Source organism: Lactuca virosa, chromosome 6 (assembly GCF_052849685.1).
Source record: "Lactuca virosa cultivar CGN04683 chromosome 6, Lactuca_virosa_CGN04683_v6, whole genome shotgun sequence".
Taxonomy (NCBI): domain Eukaryota; kingdom Viridiplantae; phylum Streptophyta; class Magnoliopsida; order Asterales; family Asteraceae; genus Lactuca; species Lactuca virosa.
In genome coordinates this window covers 268970950-268987359 of record NC_136431.1, presented here as the reverse complement: position 1 = coordinate 268987359, position 16410 = coordinate 268970950, and positions in this window count along the sequence as shown.

Genomic DNA, 16410 nt, shown 5'->3' with positions numbered 1-16410 from the left:
GGTCTTTGAGTGACCTAGAACTTGTGGGTTAGGGAGAATAATTGGAGGTGGTGAAGGTAGTGAAGTTCCACTATAGCACGAAGAAGGGATTAATCTTTAACCCTGATTGCCTTGTGGAAAATCATCTTTATAAAGAAAGTTTTTTTTTCAAAAGATTCGGGAAGACCATAGTTGTCTGAACTTAGAAATCCATGAGGAAGAAATTCAAGTTTAGTTGATTTTAGTCCTTAATATAACCCCCAAATGAAATATTAAGGCTAGGACCCAACACAATATTTTACAATTCGGAAGAGGGATGTCGTATCCTATTGCAAAAAAATTGAAAGTAGGTAAATGACGATTTACCATATTCCACCACGAAAAACGAAAAAGAATTTTAGGTTTAAAGTGGATTGAAACTCCTAGATCCTTTGAGATTCATTGAACAATTCAATGGCATGTTTAAATCTCGATTATGCCCTTCAAGTTTGTGACTGGGATGCCGAGGATCACAAACAAGGTGTGAATAACCATGCAAATTATCTTGGTACAGTCAATGTTACAACCACCTAATCAATGTGCCGGTTAACCACACACGCTCCATTGACATATGATTAACATCAAACCCTTTGCCAGACACTGTCAGTCCAAGATTAGTGTGTCGGTTAACCACACATGCTCCACTAACGAATTAACAAGGTGCAAAGTGCAATTTCATGGGTTAGCACCAAATTCACATTTTTCCTAAAGTAACTAAGATTGGGAATTTAATAAAAGTTTAGTTACTTTATATTTATCATTATACTTTTAATGAAGGGATAATTAGTGTCCTATCCTACCCGTTCGGCTAACGACCCTCCACCAGTCAAGGAAGCGGTGGGTGAGAGTAGATACGCATTAAACTGCCATTTTATAGGTAGTAACCCTATACCCCCCTTATAGACCGGCTTCGTGAATGAGGTCTACTAACGGTAAGACTGACGAGTTCACTGGGCAGAAGGCAAAAATTTCGATTTTTTCACTTTGAAAACTTATAAAACATCAAGTATATTAGAAAACAACCCATGACTCTGATACCATTGTTGGGTTTTATTGTTCTACAACATCCTATGGTGCACATACAACCCTAAAAGCTTTGGATCTATGTTTTCTCTAATTATACACGCAATATTGTTTCCAAAGCTTTAAGCCTACAACTAGCATACAAATGACATAAACAACATAAAATACTAGTTAGGAGTTTACCTATTTGTGTAGCTTGTAGAACTTGTAGTATTCGGCCTATAAGAACTTAGCACCAATAGTATGAAATGCCTCAAATGGAATCACAACACACCATGAACAAAGGACGACATTTTGAGAGAGAATCCTAGCCACCAAAATCGTCCATATTCTCCAAGAATACATGAGTAGTGATTTTGGCTATGGAGTAACATATTTATATGTGGGATTCCAAAGGTCATGGGTTAACCCTAATCCCATACCCATGGGTTTATGCTCCATGGTTTATGTGGCCCAATTTTTAATGTATCCATACATAAACTTAGTCCAACATGGATCATAAGCCCAACATATAAATATAACTAATTTAAACAATTAGTCCCCATTGATTTAATTAGTCTCTTTTGATCACTAAATTAATTCCAAACTAATTCTTGATCAATACTAATTAAATCATATGATTTCATATTAATATATTAGAACTTATAATATATTAATAAACCATAAATAACCTCTTCTCAAAAAGTCCATCCTAACAAATTGGCGTGATGATATGCAACCCAAATGGACCATGCTACTCTCGGGTCAAGTACATACCAATTATAGTTATGGGCTTAGACACCTAATCCAACAGTGATGCGGTTGGAGGTTCTGAAATCTCCCTCTTAGATTAGGAGTTTCTTGGGTTTGACAGGGTACTATTGGAGATTTATTTAGGACTTCTCCAAGATTGCGGTACCCCTCACTCGTCTGAAGAGGAAGGGGGTGGATTTCCGGTGGGTCCCTGAGCAGCAGTCGGAGTTTAAGACTCTTTGGCAGAGGTTATGTGAGGCCCCTGTGTTGACCCTACTGGAGGGAGTCGAGGATTTTTTGGTATTCTGTGATGCATCCATCACCAGTTTGGGGGCGGTCCTTTGAAGAGAGGACGTGTGATTGCTTATGATTCATGACAACTGAAGCCGCATGAGACGCGATATCCTACGCATGACCTGGAGTTGGGGGGCAGTGGTGTTTGTCCTCAAGATTTGGAGACATTATCTCTATGGGGTCCGTTGTACTGTCTACATGGATCACAAGAGTTTGAGATATCTTATGGATCAGCCGAACCTGAACATGAGGCCGCACAGGTGGCTGGACGGGGTCAAGGATTATGATTGTGAGATCCTTTATAATATGGGTAAAGCGAATGTGGTAGCGGACGCTTTGAGCCGCAAGTCGGCTGGGTCTTCGGTTGAGGAGATGTGTATGAGGATATGTGTTGATTCTCCACTTTTGGGATTGATCAGAGAGGCGCAGACAGAGAGAGTTCGGAAGGAGAATTGGAAACAGAAAAGTAGCAGGGGTGAGATCGACAGGTTCGCCATTGATAGTCGAGGGTTATTGACCCGGTGTGGTCAGGTTTGGGTTCTAGTTTCAGGCGGGATCAGACAGATAGTGTTGGAGGAGGCTCATAAGTCTCGTTTTTCTATACACCCGAGAGCGACCAAGATGTATCGGTATTTGAGATTGAGTTACTGGTGGCCGTGTATGAAGAGGGATATAGCCTGGTATGTTGAGAGGTGCTTGACATGCAAGATGGTCAAGACCGAGCATCAGAGGCCGCATGGCAAGTTGCAGCCTCTGGAGGTTCCCATGTGGAAATGGGAACAAATCACCATGGATTTTATCACCAAGTTGCCGAAGACGACAAAGGGTTTTGATACTATATAGGTCATCGTGGATCGATTGACCAAGAGTGCCCACTTTTTGGCCATCCGGGAGAGTTCTTCAACCGAAACGCTGGCCGATGTGTACGTCCGTGAGATTGTTGCTCATCATTGGGTTCTGGACTCTATTGTTTCCGACTAGAATGTTCGGTTCACATCCCATTTCTGGAAGAAGTTCCAAGAGGAACTGGGCACGAGGTTACATTTAAGCACAGCATATCATCCGCAGATTGACGAGCAGAGTGAGCGGACTTCCAGACCCTTGAGGATATGTTGCAGGCCTGCGTCAATGATTTTGGTGGGAGTTGGGATTCCTACCTACCTCTTTTCGGAGTTCTCCTACAACAACAATTATCACTCCAGCATTGGTGCTCCTCCATTTGAGTTCTTGTATGGTCGGAGGTGTCGTACCCCGGTTTTTTGGGGAGAGGTTGGTCATAGGGTCATAGGAAGGACGGAAGTAGTCCTTCAGACCACAAAGATTATCCAGCAGATCAGGCAGACACTGCAAACAGCTCAGAGTCGGCAGAAGAGCTATCCCGACGGACACCGATCAGAGTTGGAGTTTTCAGGTCGACGATATGGTACTCCTGAAGGTCTCACCTTGGAAGGGTCTGATACGCTTCAGGAAGAGGGGGAAATTGGGTCCCCGATTTATTGGACCTTTTCGGGTGATTGCCAGGGTTGGAAAGGTGGCATACAGGTTGGATTTGCCGAGCGAGCTTAGTCAGATCCACAACACTTTTGATGTTTCTCAGTTGCGGAAGTATGTATTGGACAAAGAGATAGTGGTTCCATTGGATGATATTCAGGTCGATGAGCGCATGAACTATGTCGAAAGATCGGTGACTATCCTGGAAAGGAAGATTAACGTCATGCGCAACAAGGAGATACCTTTGGTAAAGGTATAGTGGTAGCATCAGAGAGGCTCCGAGTAGACCTGGGAGTCGGAGGCTGAGATGCGGGAGCATTACCCAGAGTTGTTCGCAACAGTTGACTTTGAGGATGAAGTCTCATTCAATTGGGGGAGAATTGTAACACCCGGATCAGGTGCTCATTATCTTTAATTGTAACACCCCGACTCCCAGGTATATATTTTTATAACTTTCATGCACCTAAAAATATCTACTCGACGATTCTATGCTACGACTCGTCGTGTAGGGACAAGTTTGGCCACGTGGTTTAAATGACTAACTCGACGCGTTGGTGGACCCAACTCGGCGAGTTGGAGCTGGAACGCGAAAACCCTAATCCTCAGGGTTTTGCACCCTATTTAAGGGTCATTTTCCCCCATAGCCTCCCTTACAGCCCCCTTTTGAGTCCAGAAACCCTAATTCGTTGTTACTCTTCATTTTGTGTGATATTAAGCTATGAAGGTGGATTGTGGTGAGAAGAGTTTGAAGTACTAGAGCTTGAAGCAAGAAGAGGCTGTGGACCCGAGTCCTACTTCATCTTAGCATAGTTTTGGAGGTAACAAGTCGTTACCTTGGCTTTACATTATCTAGATCTTCTCCTTGTTAGGATGAAGGCCAACTTTAGCATGTTTGGGTATCATTTCGGGTGTTGGGGTAAGATCTGAAGTTGTAACTTTAGATCTGGATTTCCCTAGGTCTTTATAGGCACAAAGCTTCAACCTTTAGCAAGATAATGCCTTTTCCTCACCTAGAACCTCTCCTTTAGCTTGATTTGGCCCTAAGCAGTAAGTACCTTGCATGTACGTAAAGTTTGCAACTTTACGTAGGAAGTATGCCCTAGGAACTTAGATCTGCAATTTGGAGCTTTGGTGTGGCTTAAAATCGTCTGAATGAGTAATGGACTAAAGTGACTCGATGAGTTGCATGGTCAACTCGATGAGTCGGATGAAGATTGCCTGAGGGTGGTTTCTACATGGACTCGGCGAGTCAGTAAGATGACTCGATGAGTCAGATGGGGGTTTCCCTACTTTTGGACACGCTTGAACTCGACGAGTTGCCTGGAAACTCGGCGAGTCGACTAGGGTTTTATGACTTTGTGAGTTCTGAATGAACTCGACGAGTCAGTATGCTGCACTCGACGAGTCAGGTCAACTTAGACTGTTGACCTTGACCGTTGACTTTGACTTTGACCAAGGGTTGACCAGTTTGACTTCTGGGGGTATTTTAGTAAATTGGAAATTTATGGGAGTGGTCTCATGGAAAATATAGGTGGTGGAGTTCGTGGCTGTGATTCGAGGGTTTGAGCTTATCACTTCAGTTCGACATTTGTGAGGTGAGTTTCCTCACTATGCTCAAGGGTCTAAGGCACCAAGGCCGGCCCTTTTTGATTGTATTCTGATATGTTATGCTAGTATGAGCTGTTAGATTAGTATCCTGGTAGATTGGATGGTATTATGTTGCTATGATCTGTAGATCAGTATCCTGGTAGATAGGATGATGTTATGCTAGTATGATCGGTTAGATCGGTTTGTTTGTCTATGGACTGTTATGTGATTATCTGATATATATGTGCACATGTTGATTGGTGGTTGAGGCTCATCTGCTTTATGCGAGAGCCAACAGGCCTGGGCATTCCAACCTGATGGTTGTGGGCCATGAGTATTCCATCCCGAGGATGATTGGACTCGTAGTATGAGGGCATTCCAACCCGATGGTTGTGGGCCTAGGGTATTCCATCCCGCAGATGACTGGACCTATAGTATGATTGGAATTCCAACCCGATGGTTGAGGGCCTGGGGTATTCCAACCCAATGGTTTATTGGATCCATAGTATGTTGTTTGTGTTATATGTATGTTGATGTGTGTATGGGTATTTTGGGGGAACTCACTAAGCTTTGGGTTTACAGTTGTTGATTTTGTTTCAGGTACTTCTGATGATTGCGGGAAGGCGAAGGCATGATCGTACACCTCCTGTTGTTTATGATTTGATTTTGGGATATTTTGACACTAAACTATTTTGAAAACAACTTTTGTAATAATCAATGGTTTTGGAATATTTTTAAAAGTTTAAATTTGGCATGATTTTTATGGATGTTACAAGTTGGTATCGGAGCCTTGGTTTGAGTGAATTGGAGGAAAACTCGTGTGAATCCAGTCTCAAACTAAGGAAAATATTTTCAAAACAAGTTGCAGAGTGTACGATCAGCCGGAGCCAGTAAGTAGACCCCAAAATACCATGTAGTTATTTGATTATGTGATATGTTAGAACAGCATGCTAGTACTAGGCTAGGGATCTTCAGGAATTGCATGATAGAATTTCCTGATTGTATGATGTCTGATAGCCTAGGGTTTTCATTATATGAAATTGACATCATTACTGTACTTGCTTAGTGTATGCATCACGGCCGTACATAATTAAGATCTTATAGCCTGAGAATGTTAGGTTTGGCCTTATTTCCTGTTCTTGTTTGATGAAGGGCTTAGGGTAGGATCAGGTATTCGAAAGTGTATAGGGTCCAGTGTTATGTATGACTAGCATACACTAGTGCTGCAGGGTTGGTGGAAGTTTCATGGATGGTTGAGTCGTGCGAGGTCAGTAGACCAGTTATGAGATAGTTAGCTTCCCTCTAGGAGAGAGGATTGAGCGATCACCATGCATATGTATATTGTTAGGGTGTTGTGATGATACTTGAGACGAATATGGGTAGGTGTGGAATGTAGTATGGGCCCGTACTGCTGAAAGCACAGGAGCCATACACGTAGCAATGAAGTCACAACCCCTAGGGTTTAGTTGGGAGTTGGTTCCCTGTTATTTATGTGGATAATCTGATATCTTCCTGGTATAATTTTAGTATGGTGGTTACGAGGCATTTTGTGACTGGATCCAGATCGGGATCAGGGCAGGGCGATCAGGAGGCCCCGACAGTGCCCGAGATTAACGGCCAGAGTCGGCCAGTGTTGATAGAGGATCGTGTCAGGGAGATCATCCGCGAGGAGGTGGTCGAGATTGTCCGGGGTCAGATTCCAGAGATGTTTGGGTCTATTAAGACCGCTATGATGGAGTATTTTGATGACAGATATGCAGCCCTTGCTGAGACGGCTGCCGCAGCAGCTATAACGGCTGTAACAGCCGCAGGGGGAGGAGCTGGCCGAGCTTTTAAGTACCGGGAGTTTGATAACACGAAGCCCCTGACATTTGATGGTACTCAGGATCCGATCAGATCCATGAGGTGGCTGTCTGACGTGGAGGGCTGTTTCTTCACGTGCTCATGTCCTACTTGATGGGTTTTGAGCATTCTAACACTCCTAAGTGTACATGCAACCCTAAATACTTTGGATCTATGTTTTCTCTATTATACATGCAATTATGAACTTTCCAAGGTATTACCCTATCTAGCATACAATACTTGATACTTAGGTAATCAAATGGATAGAATACATACCTTTGTTTGATGTAGCTTGTCTCCATGAAGCTTGAGTGCCTAGTGCCCCAAGTGTGACACCTCAAATGGTTCACACAACACCAAATGCACATGGAATGACTTGAGAGAAATGGAACACTCCTTGAAATCGTCTAGCCCTCATATTCACACATTAGTGCACGATTTCTTGAGCCATGGGATTCTTTTATATGGTGGCTATTAGGGTTACACCATGTAACTCATAACTTTACCCATTCCTTATGCTCCATGGATTTTAACCTCCATGGAGTATCCATGGGTCACCCCATGGACTTAGTCCAACATAAGGAATCTTGGATCACAAGCCCACATATATAAGAATGAATGATTTACACAATCAACCCATATATTTAATTAGTCTCCTTTTGATCACTTAATTAATTCCAAATTAATTCTTGATCAATACTAATTAAATAAACTTATTAATATATTAGAACTTATAATATATTAACCAACCTTAAGTGTTATTTCTCTCATTATAGTCTATCCAAATGCATGATGCCATGCAACCCAAATGGACCATGCCGGGTCGGGTCAAGTCTTACCAATTATAGTTATGGACTTAGACATTAATCCAACAGTCTCCCACTTGGATAAGTCTAAAACTATTCTTGCGTATGACTTCAAGAACCGACTGGCAATCGTAGCTCTCAAAAGCTTCCGTCGAACTCTGACCTTGTCGATGATCTCTGACCTTTGTCAATGTCTTGTCCATTAGATAAGGGATCATATATTCCTCCATTCTAGATATCATATGGACTGAGACATGGATTATCAATCATTCTCTCTGTCCATTTGTTGTTTCCCGATTTCCGATTCATGATGACTGACTGATTGAACAAATCAAATCAGTCCTGGCTTGGCCAAGCACTCACATGTATCATCTTTAAATCATCGATGGGCCCACATATATCGCTTTTATCCCGAAGGTAAAAGGAATGGATAAACTTCGACTCATATGGCTTGTTCTACTACTTGTTGAATCACACACAAAGGCACGTTTTATAACATCGAGTTACCAATGCGTTTTCGTGCAATCAATGTATAACCAACTCATAGTAACAAATCATATCTCTAGGTTTGAAGATTATAAGATATTATCGTCTCATGATCACTCGTGATAAAATCCATGAAGTGATTCAAATGAGCGTGGGTTGAATCCAATACTCAGAACTTATGAGCACTCATGAGTGTTGTAGCACCACTTTGTCCACCAACTTGAACCTCTACAAACCAACCCATGACAGTCTTGATTCATATCTACTTCCAACATATGACCGACTGTGGATGGTTTGAATAACTTAATCATTCAGGAAGAGCGACTTAGTTATTCTGGAAGTCAAAACATGCAAAGTGAAACACAAGAATAAATGAATCAAATATGGTATCAAACCCTATGAATATAAATAAACACTTTTATTTATCACCATACTGATTACTCATTATTCATTGTTTCGGTTTTATCAACTTTATACTTGAATTAAAAACACTAGTTGTCCCATGCTTCAAGCATTTACACTATGTTTTTCTTAAACAATAGCTTTGCCATACACCAAGTATGCACTCTATGTTTGTCTATGATCCTTACTTTGTGAAATAAACCAATTGAACATAATTTCAATGATTCTAATTTCACACTCCCAAATCCTTATCGAAAAATGTGAGAATTTCAAATTCCTATCATTTATCGAAATCTGTTTAGATTTTAAACTTATATGCACTGACCCTCCTGTAATGAATATGTACAAAGTCACAAAGACTTGTCAACAGTCATTATAAGGTATTCCAATGGAGATCAACTCCATGGAAACTAAGTCTCATATTCAAAGTACATTGCTTTGGACATGCTTCTTGCATTAAGTTTTCTAATCTTACACAGATAACTTCCACCTATGGAGACAACTCCATATTCTCATTTTGACTATCATTTCTGAATAAGAGATGCCTCTTTTCAGAATATGTCAATATGGTCCTTCCAAAATTAGCACTATACTTCCAACTGTCCCTGAGCAACCAATCTTTGGTAAACCTCAGATTGTCCTCGACAATTGCTTAATCATTTTAGTCATATCCAATTCTAGACCTTTTCCCTTCTTAATGCCTCTGGGCATTTGGAAAAATTTAGAAATGACAAATATTATAACACATTCAATCGATCATGTACCCAAAGCAAATGGTACACGATTCATGATGTATCACATAAAGACATGATTCTAGACCAGTCTTTTGCTACAATATTTTTATTTGCCATGTTTTCAAAATTTGACTATGAAGAGGGATGCCGTAATCATAATCGAATTTTGAGAATGCAATATATAGAATTTCCTTAAGTTGAACCAATCTAACATGAAATTCATATATATATTCTTGACTAAAGATGATTAAGGTCTCAATATAAGCCTTTAGAACTGAAATGAAGTATATCCTTTCCCTTAATTATAGCAAAACAACTTTTTCAATCCCTGCAGCCTCACGAATTGAAACTTTTGTTTTCTATAATTAACATTGCTAACTTGCAACACTAACAATAATTATCATGCTCCCACTAACATGATGATTATTAGCATAACACTTATGCTCCCCACTAGCTTTGACATGTACTCAGAAATCAGCTGGACTTCTAGAAATCAATACTTTATTGACTTCCTTACCAAAGTTCAGATTTCTGATACGAGATGCTTTGATAAAACTTTATCAAAATCATACACCTTTCCTTAGATAGCATGCATGTGTGTCTAAACAATTTCAGAACTATGAAAAGGGATGCCGTAATCATAGTCTCAATTGTTTAGACCTTTTGCCATCTGCTTCAAATCTACTTGGTGGAAGTGTTTCCTCACCATCATTTTCATGAATCGGAGAGAAACCTTATGACCCTTAGATTTTATGGTGTATGTGTTCTTATCCATGTGAATCGTCAAAACCATAGTCACAAGACAAGGATAATGACAAATCCAAACTCATATGGACTGAACTTATGCAATCTTAACTTCTTGCCACCTGGCAGTACATGGCCTGCCATTGCTTCCAGGTTGTTATGCAACCAATTGAGAACTTTCAGAACTCCTATGCAAAGCCAACTTTAACTGGAATGGGCACAGAATATGTCAACACGATAGGTTATAAACCTCAAGTCGTGTGCTAGTGAAGAACCTCAGGTTTTATTCTTGATTAGTTCTTGAAATTATTTTTAGGATCTTTAAGACTCCCACTATCCTCTTGACATATAAGACTATCTTGCCAAATATTCAAGAGATAGTGCGGATTCTTTATCAAGACAAACACTTCACACAATTGGCCTTAGTTGGTCTTTGTTTTATCCAAAACATCACAACTTACCAATTTCAAATGTACAAGAGTAGGACACTTTTACTCTTACATTTGACAAGTGTTTTAAACCTTTCTTTAAGATATGTCACTCAAGTTACAATCTTGGAGTATGACTCTAAGAATTGTTTTGGAACGAAGTATGACTCATCTTCCTGATCTAACCATTTCAACAATTCATGACTCCTCTTCTTAGTCATAAGAATGCACTAAGATGACCTTTAGAGGACTAATTGTGATATGATTTCTAAATCATTAAGACGATCACAAACATGATACTAAAGTACTCTCCCATCTTTTCAGATTTGAGAAACTTTTATCTTTCTGCCTAATTTGATTCTTCCCATTCGTTCTGCCATACATTGAGACTTTTCCAATGTTTCAGAATTATACTTAAACTTGTAAGTATAACCATATTTACTAAACTTTAGTAAATCAAATAGTCTTAACGAGCTTTGTGGTGGACATGACCAGTGCACAAGAATGTGTACTCGATCCCTTTAGTCCTTCACTTGACTCACACATCCATGTGAACATTAGTCTTGGTTTTCCAATGCTTGAAAGTTCTCATTCATCATACTATTCAACTTGCATGATTCCAAGTTTCGGTCCAATTGAAACTTGGGTGATGAGAAACTTTCCTGATTTGGTAAATTTAGACACTACCACAAATGAAAGAATCAAATCCATTTTCCAATATTGTTGTTAGTGGAATCATATAAGCAACAATTTTCCACAAATTCCATTGTAAGGATACTTCAAATAAATAAAATTAAACAATTTTCTTTTATTTTAAAACTTTGTGGAAAAACTTATCCTTACAATCCATATAGAAAATTGTTGTTATCTATTCCTTAGCAATATATCATAACTTCTTAAGCAACTGCTCAAAATTCTGATGCGATCGAAATCCACCTTCGCGATCAGAATCAACATATACTTCCTTTAAGATTTCTCTCTATTCTTTGGTTCTTAACACATCAACATGTGACCCAGTCACATCATGTAATGAGGATCTCAGAATAGAACTTAACAGAGTTAGATAATGGGCTCTACCTGATGTAGAGTCAAACTTATTGACTTTAGCATCCTTAGGTAAATTTGGCAGCTTTGCAATCAACGCCCCTTCCTTTGGCAAAATAAACATATGGACCCTTTGGTAATGGGACTATCTCAGACTTAGCCTTTCTTTTTACCATTTGGTCAACCGGGTTGACTATGGCCAATCCCTTTCCATTGGGAAGAGAATGCTTTTTCTGGATTTCCAGTGTCACCATTGTCACTATCCATAAAGTTTTTGGGAAATTGATCTTCTAATCAAATTTGCTTTACTATCGTTCCAAATCATTGCTGATTCAACAGCACCAAGCAAATAGATATGATCATTAAGGTTCATGTCATAGTCTGTTTCATAGTAGTCCCAAAGGAACTCACTATGTGACTTAGAAAGTGATTGAACATCCAACTTTCTCAAGACTTTGACACCCAACTCTCTCAGCTTGTCAATATGTGACTTCATCTCTAAGATGTGATCACACATAGACCTTGCTTGCCATTAGGGCTTGAGTAACCTTGAACTTGTGGGTTAGGGAGAATAATTGGAGGAGGTAGAGGAAGTAAAGTTCCAAGAGATTTGGGAAGATCATAGATGTCTGAACTAGACATCTTTTCGGAGATATTCAAGATAGTTGATCTAAAGTCCTTAATATAACACCCAATATGAAATATTAAGGCTAGGATCCAACAACCTATTTATAACTGGAAGAGGGATGCCGTAATCCGAGTTATAAAATAGTTGAAGGTAGGTAAATGACGATTTACCAATTTCCACCATGAAAAACGAAATAATGTAATTAGGTTTTTAATTGGATTTGAAACTCCTAAATCTTTGGAGATTCATTGAACTTTTCAATGGCATGTTTCAATCTCGAGTGTGCCTTTCAGGTTTTGTGACTGGGATGCCGAGGATCACAAAACAAGGTGTGAAGTAACCATGCAAATATACTTGGTACCCTTAATATTTACCCCTCAATCGATGTGCTGGTTAACCACACGAGCTCCACCGATACTATGATAAATATTAAGTTACCCTTTGCCTACTTTGTTAAATCCAGGTTAGTGTGCCGGTTAACCACACACGCTCCACTAACGGTTTAAACAAAGTGCAAAGTGTAATTTCATGGATTAGCACCTTATTCACATTTTCCTAAGTAACTAAGATTGGGAATTTATAAGTGTTTAGTTACTTAGTATTTATCATTAATACTTTTAATAAAGGGAGAATTATAGTCCTTGTCCTACCCGTTCGGCTAACGACCCTCCACCAGTCAAGGAAGCGGTGGGTGAGAGTGGACACCCATTAAACTGCCATTTTATAGGCAGTAACCTTATACCCCCCCCCCCCCTTATAAACCGGCTTCGTGAATGAGGCCTACTAACGGTAAGACTGACTTGCTCTTATACATATATTTATTATTAACTTATAATACTATAAAGTATAAGGGTTGAATTTTAACTTTTAAAATTCTAAGGGCTAACTTGGAATTAAAGTATTCATGGGGAAAACTTTACAAATTCCAAAAAATTGAGGGCAAGTTTTGAAAATATTCAAAACTAATTAATTCCATAACTTATGTGTTTAAAGTAGTTTTAATTAAAAAAAACTCTTCAAGTTCCATAACTTGAGGACAAGTTATGGAAGACTTTAAACTAATAAAAGAATGTAACTTTTCTTTATTTTTGTAACTTATAGAACTAATTAAGGTTACACATTTTATCATTTAATGAAGTGACTCTTGAACTTCCATAACTTGAGGACAAGTTATGGAGTTATAAAACCATTTAATGAGGACAAGACTCTTCATTTTTGTAACCATTGCCAACTTTTTATGAGTTTTATGAAACTTAAATGTGACTTTTCATATAACTTGAGGACAAGTTACAAAAACACATTTTAGAATCAACTCTTAGATTAAAATGGATTGAAAACACATAATCAATTAACTTTTCTATTAATCTAATAAACTCATATGAACAAAGATAATTCACATCAAATTTTTTTTCAAGTAATTAGCATAACTTTTAAACTAATACAATTCGATTTTTCAGCTAATTTTGCAAGTATAACAAGAAAACAAGCCATGGCTCTGATACCACTGATGGGTTTTGAGCATTCTAACACTCCTAAGTGTACATGCAACCCTAAATACCTTGGATCTATGTTTTCTCTATTATACATGCAATTATGAACTTTCCAAGGTATTACCCTATCTAGCATACAATACTTGATACTTGGGTAATCAAATGGATAGAATACATACCTTTGTTTGATGTAGCTTGTCTCCATGAAGCTTGAGTGCCTAGTGCCCCAAGTGTGACACCTCAAATGGTTCACACAACACCAAATGCACATGGAATGACTTGAGAGAAATGGAACACTCCTTGAAATCGTCTAGCCCTCATATTCACACATTAGTGCATGATTTCTTGAGCCATGGGATTCTTTTATATGGTGGCTATTAGGGTTACACCATGTAACTCATAACTTTACCCATTCCTTATGCTCCATGGATTTTAACCTCCATGGAGTATCCATGGGTCACCCCATGGACTTAGTCCAACATAAGGAATCTTGGATCACAAGCCCACATATATAAGAATGAATGATTTACACAATCAACCCATATATTTAATTAGTCTCCTTTTGATCACATAATTAATTCCAAATTAATTCTTGATCAATACTAATTAAATAAACTTATTAATATATTAGAACTTATAATATATTAACCAACCTTAAGTGTTATTTCTCTCATTATAGTCTATCCAAATGCATGATGCCATGCAACCCAAATGGACCATGCCGGGTCGGGTCAAGTCTTACCAATTATAGTTATGGACTTAGACATTAATCCAACACTACTGACCAGAAGGTCAGATGTGGCCTGAACCTGCTGAGGTCCGGGGCAAAGGACTAGTGGAGACTTATGACTGGGTCTTATTCGGATGACCAGAGAGCTGCGTTTACTTGGGAGCAGTTTAGGGATATGTTACGTGCACGCTACATCCCACGGGTGGAGCGGGAGTGGCTAGCTCAGGAGTTTCTGGACTTGAGACAGGATGGTGAGACTACGGCGGAGATCACCCGCATGTTTATTGAGAGGGAGATGTTCTGCCCGGAGTTTGCTTTTGAGCAGGCACAGATGATACGTTATATGAGCAGGCTCAAGACCGAAATTCGACATTTTGTAGCGACCCAGCCTTGTGATACGCTTCTGGATCTACAGGAGGCCGCTAGGCGGCGTGAGTTGGAGATTGAGCTGCAGTTAAGGGAGCTGCGGCAGGCCCCGACACAGTCACAGCCGGCGCCGAAGCTGCCCAAGACCGCTGATACTAGGACTGGAGGACAGTCAGGCCGTACTTGTGGAAGGTGCGGGAAGGCTCATTCGGGGGTTTGCTTATCTGGGAGCGGGTGCCACAAATGTGGCAAGCAAGGCCACATTGCTAGGGATTGTAGGCAGCAGAAACCAGTTCTTGGGGTTAGATTATGTTATCATTGTGAGCAGATGGGCCATATGAAGGTCCAGTGTCCCCTACTACCGCCAAGCCGGCGCAGGCCCCTATGCCGACTACACTGAGGATTACTGACGGGAGTCGGGGTCGAGCAGCGCCCCAAGGGCTCAGGGACGTGCCTTCCAGCTTACAGCATAGGAGGCCAGGGCAGCACCAGATGTGGTCGCTGGTATGTTTCTATCCCTTCTCTTACTGATTATATATGTTTTATGCTTACATGTTTGTACCCGTGATTAGGTACGTTTTTAGTGAACTCCTTACCTGCTTTCGTATTATTTAACTAGGGGGCGAGTCATTCGTTTGTTTCTCAGTCTATCAGTAGGGAGTTCGGGTTGCTAGTGGGAGAGTTAGAGTGTCCGTTGCGAGTCTCCATTGCCAACGAACACAAAGTTTCCGCTTCTTCGGTCTATCGGCGTTGCATATTGGAGATCTTCAGAGTATCTTTCCCGATAGACTTGATTCCGATTCCCATGGGGGATGTATGTGTGATTGTGGGTATGGACTGGCTTAGTCACTTCGATGCCATGATTGACTGTGAGGGTCAGCAGGTAGTAGTTCGAACCCCAAGTGGAGGAGAATTGATTGTTTACAGCGAGGGCACCAGATTGGGATCAGGGTTTTGTTCGGCTGCCAGGGCTCGACAGTACATTCAACATGGGTGTGCGGGTTATTTAACGTATGTGGTTGATATGCGGGTCAAGGATCAGGTTTCAGTTTCAGAGGTTCTGGTGGTCAGGGAGTTTGCTGACGTGTTCCCAGACGAGTTACCAGGAGTGCCTCCGGAGAGGCAGGTCGAGTTTAGGATCGACCTAGTGTCAGGTGTGGCCCCTATCGCCAAGTCACCGTACCGGTTGGCACCACCAGAGATGCAGGAGATGTCATCACAGCAGCAGGAACTGCTGGGCAAGCAGTTCATTCGTCCGAGCAGTTCTCCATGGGGAGCCACGATTCTCTTCGTCAGGAAGAAGGATGGTTCACACCGGATGTGCATTGACTACCGGGAGTTGAACAAGTTGACGGTGAAGAACCGTTATCCACTCCCGAGGATAGATAATCTTTTCGATCATTTGCTGGGAGCATCTTGGTTCTCCAAGATAGACCTGAGGACTGGGTACCATCATGTCAGGGTTAGGGAGGAGGACGTAGAGAAGACCGCGTTCCGGACTCGTTATGGACACTCAGAGTTCGTGGTGATGTCGTTTGGGCTCACCAACGCGCCAACAGTATTCA